A 15,548-nucleotide genomic window follows, 5' to 3' on the forward strand; every position below is an offset into this window, starting at 1 on the left:
TTTTCATGTTAGTTCAGTTAGCCAGTTTTTCCCCATTGGCTGGAGTTAATTGTTACATAAATACAAAACTTGAGTAGTTAATTACTAGTGATATGAAGATTTAATGTGTTGATTTGGACTTCTCACTTTCCAAGCCAGATGATTAAGATGTTGTTGAAGCTCACTGGTGCGAAAAAGCCAGATGATTTGGAATTTTCACTTTCCAAGCTAGAACATTGCTCCCCTTTATATGATATAATTTGAGAAACTCTTGAGTTGTTAGAATTAGAACCGATTAGAACAATAGATTTGTGGTTGTAAATAAAACAAAAAAAAATATTTAGAGATGAGAGAGAAACTGTAATATTAAATAAGAAAATGGTATAAAAATAAAAATACCAACAATATAAAGAAATTACGTGATGGTTGGAACAAAGACACATTTGGTTGTGAATTCAAACATGGAAGATAAATAAATAGAAAAAATGCACATATCTGCACAGACCAATCAATAGTTCAAGTCACACACTCCCATAATTCATTTTATCCTCGGAAAAATCCCTTCAACTATTAATGCCAAATAAAAAATATTGCGGAGTTCAAGAGAAATATCCAAAAACATGTCTTATTATTTTCAATAATCCATACTTGTAGCAATAAAATACTATAGTTTCTACCCCAAATGATAAATGTTGAATTCAAAATATATATGCCATATCTTCTATATATTTATTGTATCTATAAAGGACCAGAAATACCTTGTTTACATATCATTGGGAAGTGCATTAACATAAATACGGTAGTAAGAAGTAGCAATACAAAACTATGTAAACTATAAAAACAAGTCAAAGTGGATTGTCCCACACTAGCACTTCCACGCAATAATTCTAACAAAGGTGATCCTATTACAGGGATAGCGTCAGGTACACCCATTACAATTCTCACGGCCTAATAACCAATTTGGGCCCGAGGTAAGGAATAACCAGTTACACCAAAAGATGTAGTCAATGTAGCCAGAACCACACCAGTAACCCTAAACCTTAAACCCTAAACCCTAAACCCTAAACCACACCAGTAACCCAAGTTAATTCGCGCGGTTTTTTAAATCCATCAGTTAAATATACACCAAATACATGTAGGATCATCATTAGGACCATCATACTTTCCGATCATCAATGAACTAATCAGATTAATATAGGGTGTATACATTGATTGATTATTCGGACACACCGACTATTTATGAAATGGCGTTGATAGCCTCTACTTATGTCCTAGCCCGTCGTAGAGCTAGATTTGCCTAAACTGTTTGCTCTTTCCCTCAACTTTTCTCACAGCATCTTCCGCTATTTCAAGAGTTTGCTGAGCTTCTTGTGGATCGATGTCACTACTAAAACAGTGACTTCATTATTACCTATTCTAGCAAAACCGCCCATTAGAGCCATCGTTAGCCATTGGCCGTTAAGGCGTATTCTCAAAATACCCATATCTACTACTGTGGCAATAGGAGTGTGATTTGGCAATACACCAATTTGTCTACTATTAGTAGATAAAATGATTTCTCTCACTTCTGAATCCCAAACAATTCGACTAGGGTCAGTACACAAAGATTTAAGGTCTTTCTTCAAATTGTTCTCCGTTTCAAAGTTGATAGCCTTCACCGTAGCTTAATTGATGTTACCTACCAATAAGTAGTTCAAAACATTTTATTGATATGAGTGTTTTATATTGATAAAATGTTTATTTTGAAACCATCTCTATATTAACATAGTGGTAGAAATAACACCATGCTCTGTCTGGACTTTAAACAGTTTAGCTTTAACCATGTTAATGGTCCCACATTATTGGTTGATCGAGAATCAAAGCGGATTTTTCAATAAATTACGAAATGCTATAGGTCTTACATATGATTTATGAATTGATTCAGAAGTAATTCGCGAGCGCTATTCTTTTTTTTAATTATGTTGGCCAGGAGATGTTGAAGCTGCATAGATTATTTGTACCGTGCCTACTATCATCAACCAAGGAGAAAATATAGAATGAGTGTGTCGTAATAATTCCATATTAATCCGAATCAATCCATACGCTCTCATTTTTAATAAAATTCCGGTTAGAAGCATACAAGTATTGTAATGCGCCTCTCCATGGATATCTGGTAACCATGTATGTAGGGGTTGAATCAGCAATATGATAGCAAAATCAATAAAAAATATCCAAATAGAATATCATTTCCAAAATTTAATGTTGGTTCATTAGAACCATATAAACCGATACCCAAAACTCCCATTAAGATAAAAATAGAAACCCCAGCCGTGTACAAAATAAATTTTGTGGCTTAGTAGGGACGTTTCTTTCCTCCCCACATGGATAGAAGTAGATAAATTGGATTAATTCTAATTCCCACATGATGAAAACAAGTAAAAGGTCCTGAGAAGAAAATGGTCCTATTTGACCACTGTACATTGCTAACATCAAGAAATGGAATAATCGAGAATCCCGAGTAACATGCCAGGCTGCTAAAGTAGCAAAGTAGTGATAAATCGTGTTAATAAAATGGGTCCTATAGACAGCCCATCTATTCCTAATATCCGAAAGAAATCATAAAAATGATCCATTTATAGCCCTCTTCTAGCTAGATTACCATTGCTTAGCTTTCAATTCGTCTCTGACCATCAAATGAAATATGAATAATCCGTCATCTTATCTTTGAAATAAGGGGCGCTTCTGGTTTTGTCAGTGCTTGAAACAATTTTGTCTTCTCCATATTACTATATCTCTAGAGTCAAAAATTTTATATGAGGAACTACTGAACTCAATCACTTGTTTCCGTTACTCTTTAGTTTTCTGTTAAGGTCTATTTTGTAGAGGTACTCAAATTGGATCAGTGATCAATTTCCAGGTTTCGTCGTAAACGTAATTGGTTACTTTCAATTACGTAAATCAATAGTTCAAACCGCACATAAAGGTAAGGCATTTCCCATTTTTATAGGACTTCTGTTCCAGAAACAATGGTATCTCCAATTATAGCCCCCTTTGGGATGTAAAATATATCTCTTCTCACCATCCTATAGTGTATGAGACAAATGTATGCATTTCAATTCGGGTCGTATTATATGGTTACGATTCTACCATATATGTATTTTTCATTCCGTCGAAAATCTATTTTACGGTATAGACGCTTATGACCTCCCCCTCTATGCCCTGCGGTAATGATTCCTCTGGCATTACGACCTTTACCACAATGATGCTGTCCATAGATCAAATTATTTCATGGATTGGATTTCACTTGACTTTATATTGTTCATTTGCATGTGCTCAGGGTAGAAGTTGTGTATAAAGCCAAGGTATCTCCATGCTATTAAGTATTTTGATTTAAGATCGTCCAGTTCCTGTATAACCTATCACTAAAATACCCCTAGAGAGAGATAAGGCCAAGCGGAGCGAAAAGGGTTTTCCATGAGATGATAAATGAAAACTATTAGCCCCACACGAAGTTTGTGAATAAGTGATTGTATGATAATGATCAAGGAATATCCGTCTTTCTGCTAAAGAGGATGCATTGATCTCATAATTCATTAGATACTTTTTATGAATGTCAACTAAGTCTCGTAAGTAAATTGCTCCATGTTGTTCAATCATTTGATAGCCAGAGTTATTTTTTGATAAATAATCACTCATAATGAAAATTTTTCTTATCTTGTGACTTAGAAAAATGGTTCTCTGTGAATGAACGAAATGACAACTTATTCCTCCGGAGCATGTGATTGAATTGAAAATATCGACAAATTCTTGCGGAGTCCAAAGAAATGAAAAGGAAAAAAGAGGGTCAACTTGTTCGAATTTCATCTCTATTGAATGTAAATATCAAGATAGCGGATATGGTCATAATTCAATGGGTCAGGTCCACTTAATTTTCCTTTATTGATTTCTAATCTTTATAATGGATTTCATTGGCCTAATTGAAAATATGAATTTTTGGTGATTAAACAAATGACTTTATCATGATTCGTGATAACTAATATACTATAACTCATTATATGATAATATTATACATTATAAAGTTGGTTACTTTTTTATTCATATTAAGAATATCTTTATTCTTCATATGAATACTACGACTGAAAAAACAAAAACAAAGCCCCTTGTCGGGTTTGAAGCAAGGGCTTACGCGTTACCCACATAGGTAGCAATGCATTCTATCATTGTGATCATTACTTCTCATGGGAAAAGTATCCCCCAAGGAAAAGAATTCTACAATACAAAATAACATAAAAACATATTCATTCTTATGAAAAAAAGAAAAAAAATGGTCTGTCTACTCGATTTTAAAAAAATCAATATTCAAAAAAAAAAGAATTGATAAGAACTAAGAAATCAATATGGGAACTGGATTCGATTCCACCTTACTTTACTGGAATAGTCTACCAATGAAAGAAACTATTCTTATTTGATTGAAGTTACAGCTTAGAATAACCTCAATTGATTGAATTATGATACAAAGAAGAAAAAGAATCATTGTATGATGAAAATAGAATAACCGCCCATTTTCTGTGTTGTATATTTACGTGTATACACTATACAATCAACTATAAAAAAATTTCTTTATCTATTTGTATTTTTAATCTAATAGATAAATAGGATAAGGGTTTTTTTTATAACTCTAAAACTGGCCAATAAAGAAATCTGAGAATTCTTATGATATGTAATCATAGTCTAAACAGATAGAATCATGATCTAAAGATATTCATTAATCATAAAATATAGACCCCTCGCTCAGTCAGTTCATTCTAATTTCAAATTTATTGTTTTAATCCAGTCAGTATAGTATAAATAGATAATCAGAAAAAGAAGAAAACATTGTTTTTTCAAACATGAATATAAATAAAATTGTTTTTTAGTTTTTGTAATAAAACAATTTTATCTTTACCCCCAATCTAGAAGGAAAGATCCTGCTTTATTATGATATTTTATTATGATGAAAAATTTTCTATTTTTATCGCTTTCTAGTTAGATTCTAGTTAGAATTGATTAGTTATACCTACCCAATAATCTAATATGAATGATTCATTATTCACTCTATTTTCGGTTTATGGGTCATAATCATTATGTCGGAGAGATGGCTGAGTGGTAGAAAGCGTAGAATTGGAACTGCTATGTAGGCTTTTGCTTACCGAGGGTTCGAATCCCTCTCTTTCCTTACCTTCACCTAATTTACCGATCTTACTAACCACAATAGATCAAATATAAATCAATACAACTATTCCAATAGTTAGACCTTTTTTTGATATGGATTCTCTAATAGATCTCTATTCCTAATGGCTGTGGTACGAAATATATACTGTTAAAGAAAAGAGTAGACAAGGAATGAAAATATCCCTCTTGGTCTATGACACCTAAATGGAAGAAAAATCCGGATCAAACACTTATTTATCTTAACCTTAGGTTAATTTACTTCACCGAAAGGGAGCAAAATGGGTCGAACCCTTATTCTTATTCGTTTTTATTTTCTTTTACTTTTTTGGTTTAAGTCTCCGAGAATAATATTCTAAAACTAGCAATTCATTTATTTTCAAGCCGAACCATTTACTATCTATTATTTGATTGACTAATCATTTATATTGGAATGGTTGAATAGTCAGATGGTTTGGCAATTCCTGAGAAAGGGATGAGTCGAGAGAATTTTGAATTAGAGCTCCTTTGATAGGCCCAAAAATCTTTCACAAAATAATCCATCTTTTTCTGGTTTATTGGTTATGTAATGAAAGGTATAAGGTTTTGTCACCTCTCCAACAATCTTGCCATTAGGCATGATTTTTTTGGACCAAACACTTATTTGTTGAGGAGAAACTAATCCAATTATGAGTTGTTGATGTGTATATCAATCGATCATAGAAGAAAACTTCTGCTTCATTTCGATTAAGCTTCCTTCCTATTAAGTCGGAAAGTCTTATCAGATACAAGAAAATGATTCAATTCCAGAGCTAAAGATCGTAGTACTCGAACAAACAACCGAAAAGATTCTGGAGCATTTATGGAGTCGGTATTCTTCCTCCAAAGATTATAGTACCAAGTACTTCTTGGCGAGCTCTACCAAAGTGGGTGATTGACTCATTCCATACTAGAAAGAATCGCATAAAATCCTTTTATAACACGAATTCCTATTTCTCAATGATATTCCACGACCAATAGAATTGGCTGAATCCCGTGAAATCATTTCATAGAAGTTCATTGAGACCTTCTTTTTATAAAGGAAATAAACTTTGATTCTTGAATAATCCACATCACTTCTGCTTCTATTGTAACAAAAGATTCCCCTTTTATGTGGAAAAGGCCCATATTAATAATGATGATTTTACTTATTTACAATTCCTCAATATCTTGTTCATTTGCAACAAAATATTTTCTTTGTACTTCAGTAAAAAAACATGCTTTTTGGGGTAGAGATACTATTTCAGCAATTGAGCCATGGGTATCTAACATATTAATACCTAAGGTTTTTCCACAAAGTGGTGACGAAATGTATAACTTGTACAAATCTTCCCATTTTCCAACTCGATCCAATCCATTTGTTCGCAGAGCTATTTACTCAATCGCAGGCATTTCTGGAACACCTTTAACATAGGGATAAATAGTCAATTTTGAAAGAACTTACACCTCTTTCAGATATGAATCAATCTGATTCAGAAGGGAAGAACTTTTATCAGTATCTCAATTTCAATTCAAACATGGGTTTGATTCACACTCCATGTTATGAGAAATCTTTATCATCCGAAAAGAGGAAAAAACGGAGTCTTAGTCTAAAGAAATGCATTGAGAAAGGGCAGATGTATAGAACTTTTCAACGAGATAGTGCTTATTCAACTCTCTCAAAATGGAATCTATTCCAAACATATATGCCATGGTTCCTTACTTTGACAGGGTACAAATATCTATTTTTTTTTTTATTTTTAGATACTTTTTCAGACCTATTGCTGATACTAAGTAGTAGCCAAAAATTTAAATATATTTTTCATGATATTATGCATGGATCAGATATATCATGGAGAATTCTTCAGAAAAAAATTATGTATTCCACAATGGAATCTGATAAGTGAGATTTCGAGTAAGTGTTTCCATTACCTTCTTCTACCCGAAGAAATGATTAATCGAAATAATGAGTCACCATAAAAGGAGATAGAGCGAGTAGCGGGAATCGAACCCACATCGTTAGCTTGGAAGGCTAGGGATTATAGTCGACGTCGATTCATCATTTCGAACGTCTCTAAGTCAAAATCAAACATGAAACTTTGGTTTCATTCGGCTCCTTTATGGAAAATGAATAAATTGCTAGATTTAAGATGTGAACCAACTTAAAAAAACGATACCCATCTTACAAAAAAAAAGGATACCCATAACATCCATGTCAACTTTTTTTTTTTTGAATATATTCATCAAATCAAAACGACTCGCTTTCTAGATGATCCCTTGTAACACCCCGGCTAAAGCGGAAACACCTGGGTGTGATGTACAGATTGCCCAAAACACATGTGACACTATTAAGTGGCAATAATATCATTAATTCACTCAAAACCCAAGTACACAAGTTGTTCAATAAAAACAATACAAAAGAGAACAATAAAACCCATGTCTTATTTATTTATTATTAAAATAACCTATCTTCTAGTGTCTTCGTCATTTCATCGTTCTCTAAATAAGGTACCTGTAGCATATATATAAAATAATGTCAACTAAATGAATAGTTGGTGAGTTCACACAAGTTTAAATACTACATAAAAACCATACAATTCCATGAAAACTTGTGAAAAGCACATAAGGGTTCTTTACACTAGAAACAATGGTCCATGAGTGTAAAGAATAAATGAAGGTCTTTTCCAGTTGGGATTGTGCACCAACATACTCTGATCGGAGTCCCTTTTCCACTAGAAACAATGGTCCATGAGTGCAAAGGGGGGCGTATGATCATACTTATCGAAGAAATCCATGCACGTAATAATTGAGCAAGTAACAAGTAAACACACAAGTCCATGATGCGAATTGTAGTTTGTAAATAATAAATAAATTGAATTTTTGATAGGATATATATGCTACCCCCAAAATATGTAAAAGCGTTAAAAAGAGGGTGTGAGAAACTCACCTTGAAGTTGAAGACAAACTTGAAATAAAACCAATAGCGCGTAAATGAAATCAAGCAAATGAACTTCACGAACTAAAATTAAAAGTACAAAATATTAACTAAAAACTTATAAAAGTAAGCAAATCGATTTGTTTAAAACAAAAAATTTACTTTAAATACGGTTTGAAATAATAATTACATTATTATTAGAGGTGACGATAATACTGGTAATAATAATAATATTACTGATCATAATAATAAAAAAATATTAACAATAATAATAACAATTCTAATAATAAACCATATTGATAATTACCGTAATAATAATAATAATAATGATAATAACAATAATAGTAGTAATATTAATAATGATGGTAATATTAATAACTTTAATAATAATAATAATAATAATAATAGTAATGGAGATAATAAATTCTTTTTAAAGAAAAATCCATTTGATTGAAGGTTGAATAACTAAGTATCTTGGATTAGGCGCGAGGTGTTAGTAAAAGAAATAAAAATGTAGTAAAGTATGCAAAAGAAAATATAGACGAGTTTGATGAGTTTTTGTAAAAATCTAAGTATTGAAAACCGGAAAATCGTATAAGGTTCGACAAAGGATGCGAGGTTAGGATCTTGCATGGCGGGAACAAGTTAGGCCTTCCAAAGTATGGCGGGTGTGCTAGGGTCACCATGATGATAGTAGGCTTAAAGCATGTGGTCAAACATCTGATTGAGACAAATGGTTAAGTACAGGTCTTGCACACGGGTGAATGGCATTGAGTTTGGGTAGGTTTTGGCATTATGTTGTAATTGAATCTACCACAAATAGAAGTACATCAACGTTTCGGGGAAGTAAAGTGGTGGGAATTACACATACTATACAAAAGGGTGTGTTTCTGTGTGAGGGTTTTCGGTTAGGTTTGGTTTGAGTTTCCAAGAATTGTATTGGGTTTGAATTTTAATTAACTATAGCGATGAAGGTAGGTGCGGTCAAACGTGGGGTGATCGGGATCGCGGAGGCCATTTACTTGATAACTTGGGTTGTTATTTTGCGGGTTGAGCGCGGCAACTTGGAAAACGAGAAGGCGCGATACGAAACTTGAAGAATTTGCGTGACTTGGAACGTAAGTATGACACGACCAACAGATTTATCGAGATCAATCATAAGAATAAGTAAATAAATGAAATTGCATGAAACAAAATTCAAAATCAAAATTGAAATTCCTATGAGTAGTCATAGGTTTTCATATTTCAAGAAACGAAAAATCTCATAAATCATATGGAAAAAGTATTAAACTTAACAATAAATAGTGAAATTGATATGAAAATCGAGGGTTTATGTACCACCATGACTTTTTAAGTTAAAACATAAGGGTAAATGAATATGGAAATATGGTAATCGAATTAAATTTGACCATTCATGTATCACCATGACCTTTCGAATTTTCAATGCTAAAACGTAGTAGTAAATAAATAAAATAATATAGTACTCAAATCGAAATTCAACCATTTATATATCACCATAACTTTTTAAATTTTCAATTCTAAAACATAGTAATAAATAACAAAGGAATCGTTTGAAATTCGGTTATTACTTTGCAAACTTTTAAAAGTTTAAGCCGTAAATGAGCGTATAAATAAAGAGAACGTGTCACAATTTTTTTTTTAAAACTTAACCATTTTCATATAAAAATGCGTAATTAAATCGAAACAAAAGCTTGGTATTCGTGTATAGACTTCCAGTTAAAACACATTTTACAAATCATTCTTCAACTAATAAACATCAAATAATTTATATAAACTTATTCATTTTTGTTAAACTCATTAAAAATCACCAAGTCCCCATTTACCATAAGCTAATTAACTTTATAATACCGGTAGCTAGTCTTTGATTTTTGTATCTTCATTATTATTTGTAGTTTCGTGAGATTTAATTGCTTCGTTTGTTAACTCGCTTTCGGTTATTATTTCAAGTTGTCTCCGATATCAAATGTGAGTTTCTCACACCCCCTTTTTACCTTTTTACTATTTTGGGGGTAGCATATTGTAACATCCTAAAATTTAATGTCGAATAAAGGAAGTTATGTTTAGCGATTTCGCGTAATTAATTAATATCGGGTAAGGAGCGGATCATGGACTTGGATTAATTGAGATGGGTTAAATGAGAATGGGCCTTAGATCCATGGGATTTCAGGGATATAAATATCCCCTAAACCCAAAATATCTTTCATTTTCACCAAACTCCCTAACACTCCAAAAACACACACACACCACCAACTTCGCCGGCGGCCGGAAGAAGGAAGACCGAGATCCGAGAGAGAGAAAGAGAGATTAGTTGGGGCTAACAAGTTAAACAAGATCCAAACAAGCTCAAAAAGGTATGATTCTTGATCTTTGAAGTTTAAAGATCCAAGCTTTTTAGTGTATAAACAACCGAAAATGGTCGGGAAGCGTAGTGGGTGATATTGAACCATATCAAGGGTGTTAAAATCGCTCGAAATGTTGGACAGAAACCGAAACAGCGGCTATCTGGGCAACTTCGCCCTCATCTGGGCAACTTCGCCTTCAAAGCGATGAACTTCGCTTGCAAGCCAAGTTCGCCTGATGAACTTCGCCTGCAAGCTAAGTTCGCCTGATGGCGAATTCGCTGTAAAGCTAAGTTCGCCTAACTGGCTACTTCGCCTGAAGCTAAGTTCGCCTGATGGCAAATTCGCTGTAAAGCTAAGTTCGCCTGATAACTTCGCCTAGAGCTAAGTTCGCCTAAGGTTTAACTTCGCCTAAAGCCAAGTTCGCCTGATAACTTCGCCTAAAGCTAAGTTCGTCTAAGGTTTAACTTCGCTTAAAGTCAAGTTCGATTAGAAAATAAATTAAAAATCTAATGAAAAATGTGTTAAGCCAGTTAATCGACAGTTAAGACAGCTCGACCCCAGCCAGGGGCTCTGCCCCTTGGAACCTGCTAGGGGCTGCCGCCCCTAGACCCCGCTGCCAGGGGCGCTGCCCCCGGACCCCCGTTCGTTATGGGTCATATAAAGATAGAAATACATTATGAGAAGTGATAGTTAATTGATACGTATACTTGTTATAAAGTCAGCCGTGCACAACTGAAGAAAGGGATTACGATTAACGGTGAACGTAACCGTGTTCAGGTGAGTTTCTAGCCCCATTTATGTGTTACGTTTTCGGGGCTGTGTGCATACTCAATATGTTTGTTAATACACTTATCCTAAGAGATAAGTGTATGCCTTATGTGGATAATGTGAAATGTATGAATGATTGCTTGATGGTACGTGAACGATCTTCGGATATTGCACGTACTGTCAGGTTGTAACGCTATGTATAAGGTAAGTATGTTATGTATGTTATATGTATGAACATGATAGAGATAATAGAAGAAAGAAATGAAAATGTATGGTTGTATGGTTACGAAAAGGGTACCGAGCCCTACTAATACTCGAGGTATGATGTATGGTTGTATGGTTACGAAAAGGGTACCGAGCCCTACTAATACTCGAGGTATGATGTATGGTTGTATGGTAACGAAGAGGGAATCGAACCCTACTAATATTCGAGAACTAGGGAACCGAACCCTACTAATATTCGAGGAAAGAGGGTACCGAGCCCTAATAATACTCGATGAAAGAGGGTACCGAGCCCTAATAATACTCGAGGAAAGAGGGTACCGAGCCCTAATAATACTCGAGGAAAGAGGGTACCGAGCCCTAATAATACTCGAGAAATGTAGGGCGTAATGCTCTTTATAACGTAAGATATGAAAGTAAGTAAGAAAGTATGAAAGTAAGAAAGTATGAAAGTATGAAAGTATAAAAGTATGAATGAAAGGATATAATTTATGTGTATGGTATGATTATGTGATTAACTAGAACTCACTCAGCGTAGCTGACTTTTAGTATGCACGCAGGTGAGTAGATTGAGGCAGCTTGCTTGAGGAGACACGTGGCACTGAACAAGAGTCTGACATCTGAAGACTTATGATGTTTTAATTTTAATGTTTTAATGTGAAAGACAAAGGATGTTTTGAGACAAGTTATGAAATATTGTAATGTTTTATGAAAGTGTTATATTCCGCGTAAATGTTTTAATTAACTCTGATATTTAGAACTGTGTTTATGAGTAAATCCGACGCTAAAGTAGGGCTACCAGTAACGGGGCCTTACACATATATATCCTATCAAAATTCAATTTCATTTATTTATTATTTACAAACCACAATTCGCATCATGGACTTGTGTGTTTACTTGTTACTTGCTCAAATATTACGTGCATGGATTTCTTCGATAAGTATGATCATACGCCCCTCTTTGCACTCAGGACCATTGTTTCTAGTGGAAAAGGGACTCTGATCTGAGTACGTTGGTGCACAATCCCAACCAGAAAAGACCTTCATTTATTCTTTACACTCATGGACCATTGTTTCTAGTGTAAAGAACCCTTATGTGTTTTTCACAAGTTTTCATGGAATTGTATGGTTTTTATGTAGTATTTAAACTGTGTGAACTCACCAACTATTCAATTAGTTGACTTTATTTTATATATATGCTACAGGTACTTTCATTAGAGGATGAAATGAAGAGGATACTAGAAGTTAGGTTATCTAGATAATAAACAAGAAGATGTTTGTTTTGTTCCTTTTCCCTTGTGTTTGTTCATTTGAAATAACTTGTGTACTTGATGCTTTGGAATGAATTAATGATAATATTGTCACTTAATAGTGTCACATGTGTTTTGGGCAATCTGTACGTCACAATCAAGCGTTTCCGCTTTAGCCGGGGTGTTACATCCCTCTAAAAGAAGGCGATTATAACAACCTTTCTAGTTACTTAGTTCTCTATTTTTATTTGAGAGGGTCCTAAGGAACAAGGACTTTTTCCACCGAGCTAAAAAAAGATATTAAAGACATTATTTAATATCTATTTTGCTTCATTTTATTCGCTACAAATCAAAACAAAAATTAAAGATTTAGTTACGATTAGAAATTAGAAATCTACTTGTCTATCTTCATCCATGGATCCTAAGAAATTGTAATAATCAGATTCATTGATATTCGTGGTATAGTAGATGCTATTACACATACAATCATACTCAATTCGATGGAACTGTTTGAACTTAAAAGGGATCTTCTATAATTTCGCACGTGAGGGGTTATTTCTTGGTTTCGTCCGGTCATTAATAACTTGATTGCTTTTAGATAATAGTAGATAGAAACAACGCTTGCAAGGAGTCCTAATAAAACCAAGAAGTATAGGTCTGCCTGCCATCCGGAATAAATAGAGTTTTCCAAAAAAACCTGCTAGTGGAGGAAGACCTCAAAGGGATAAGAGTCATACATACAAGTAAAGAGATCTGTTCATCGATAAGAAAAAGAAAAAAAAACGTGAAAGGGGACTGGATTGATGATAAAATAGACTCCTGGGTTGCAAACATTGATTCGATTGATGATGAAAAAAGAGAATTCTTTGTTCAGTTCTCCACCTTAACGACAGAAAAAATGATTGATCAAATTTTATTGAGTCTGACTCATAGTGATCATTTATCAAAGAATGACTCCAGTTATCAAATGATTGAACAACCGAGAGAAATTTACTTACGAACACTACGTGAATATCGACCTTCGGCCACACATGTGGTCTGGGCGATTTGCCACACTTCGGCTTAAATGTGTGGCTAAAAGGTCTTTGACCATGTTTGAAAACCTTCCAGAATGTTTTGGCCACACATATTATTCTTCACGTGACCATTCTATACCTACTCAGGTACTTTTCGCCACACTTTGAAAAAAACCGTGACAAAAACTAGCCACATTATAAAAATGTGTGGCGAAATGTGACCTACAATCATAGTTTGTTTGATTTTTGATACATGTGACCAAAAACAGATGCATTAGCCACGAACTGTGACATTTAACTAGCCACATGTTTTAATAGTGTGGCCAAATTTGACAAACGGCTACTGTATTGATAAGAGATGTGTCTAAAAGGTAAAAGATATAGCCACTTATATTACGTTGTGTGACCTAATGTCACATTTTCTAGCCACATTTTTAATAAAGTGGCGAAATATGACGAACAGCCATTGTATTTATTAGTAATGTGGCTAAAACGCTTAAAATATATGGCCACTTACACGAGGTTGTGTGACCAAAGAGTAGTTTCCTTTTATTTTTCATAAGTTTTTTATTGTCACGGATACACTTATTATGTGTGGCTATAAGTTATAAATGGTCACACTTAAATATTTTTAAGTGTGTCCAAATGTAATTAATGGCCACTTATACGAGGTTGTGTGACCAAAGAGTATCTTATTTTTGCCTTTTATAAGTTTTTTATTGTCACGGATACACTTATTACGTGTGGCTATAAGTGATAAATTGTCACACTTAAATATTTTTTAGTGTGTCCAAATGTAATTAATGGCCACTTATACGAGGTTGTGTGACCAAAGAGTATCTTAGTTTTGTTTTTTATAAGTTTTTTATTGTCACGGATACATTATTATGTGTGGCTATAAGTGATAAATGGTCACACTAAAATATTTTAATGCGTTTCCAAATGTCATTAATGGCCACACGTTGATTTGACGAGTGGCGACGTCATCATTGCCTTTACAGTTTCTTGTGCCGCCAATTTCAAATTGTCAGGGAGATATATCGCCGGGTTCCGATGGTGTTTAAATACCAGTCACAATCACAATCCATAATCACAATCCACAATCACAATCACAATCCACCTTTCTTCCGATTATAATTTCCGATAATGGCTTCAACATGGCTCGAACGTGCACCGGGTGCTAATGCCCCCATCTACTACGACCCCACATTTTTCACCATACGATTCCACTTTTTTTCCGGCGCCGTCCGGAGGAATCAAAAGGTGAGGTTAGTGGACTATGTCCACCCTCAAACCTTCACGTACCAACAACTTAACCGAATGGTTAGGTGGCTTGGGTACACGACTGCTGATTATTTCAGCATTGAAATGGTAGTGCCGGGAATTGAGGTGGCGTACATCGAGTTGAACGACTTGGAGCACTTCAAGGCGGTGTCCGTTTATGGGGCATTCCATACTCAGGTGAACCTTCGCCTCCATAGGCTTAAGGACTCCACCTACACCTCGGATGGCATGTACGAGAGGATCATGCCCTCTCATACTCCAGAAGAGAATCCAGATGTAGATTCGGATACGGGATCTGATGGCAAGACTCCAAAATCGAATGTAGATTCCGATATGGAATCGGATGCTAGGAGTTAGTTTTATGTAATTTGGTTTTCTATATTAATGTAAATGTTATTATTGTAAATGTTATTATATTTTGGTATTATTATGTTATGTGAATGTTAATATTGTAAGTGTTATTATTAAATGTAAATGTTATTATTATATTTTGGTTCCGTATTTGAAGCGTAGTTGATGTTGATTTTTTATAATTAACATAATTAACT

This window comes from Bidens hawaiensis, unplaced genomic scaffold (assembly GCF_021521415.1).
Source record: "Bidens hawaiensis isolate Kalapana, Puna unplaced genomic scaffold, B.hawaiensis_p1.1 tig00015393_1, whole genome shotgun sequence".
Classification (NCBI taxonomy): Eukaryota; Viridiplantae; Streptophyta; class Magnoliopsida; order Asterales; family Asteraceae; genus Bidens; species Bidens hawaiensis.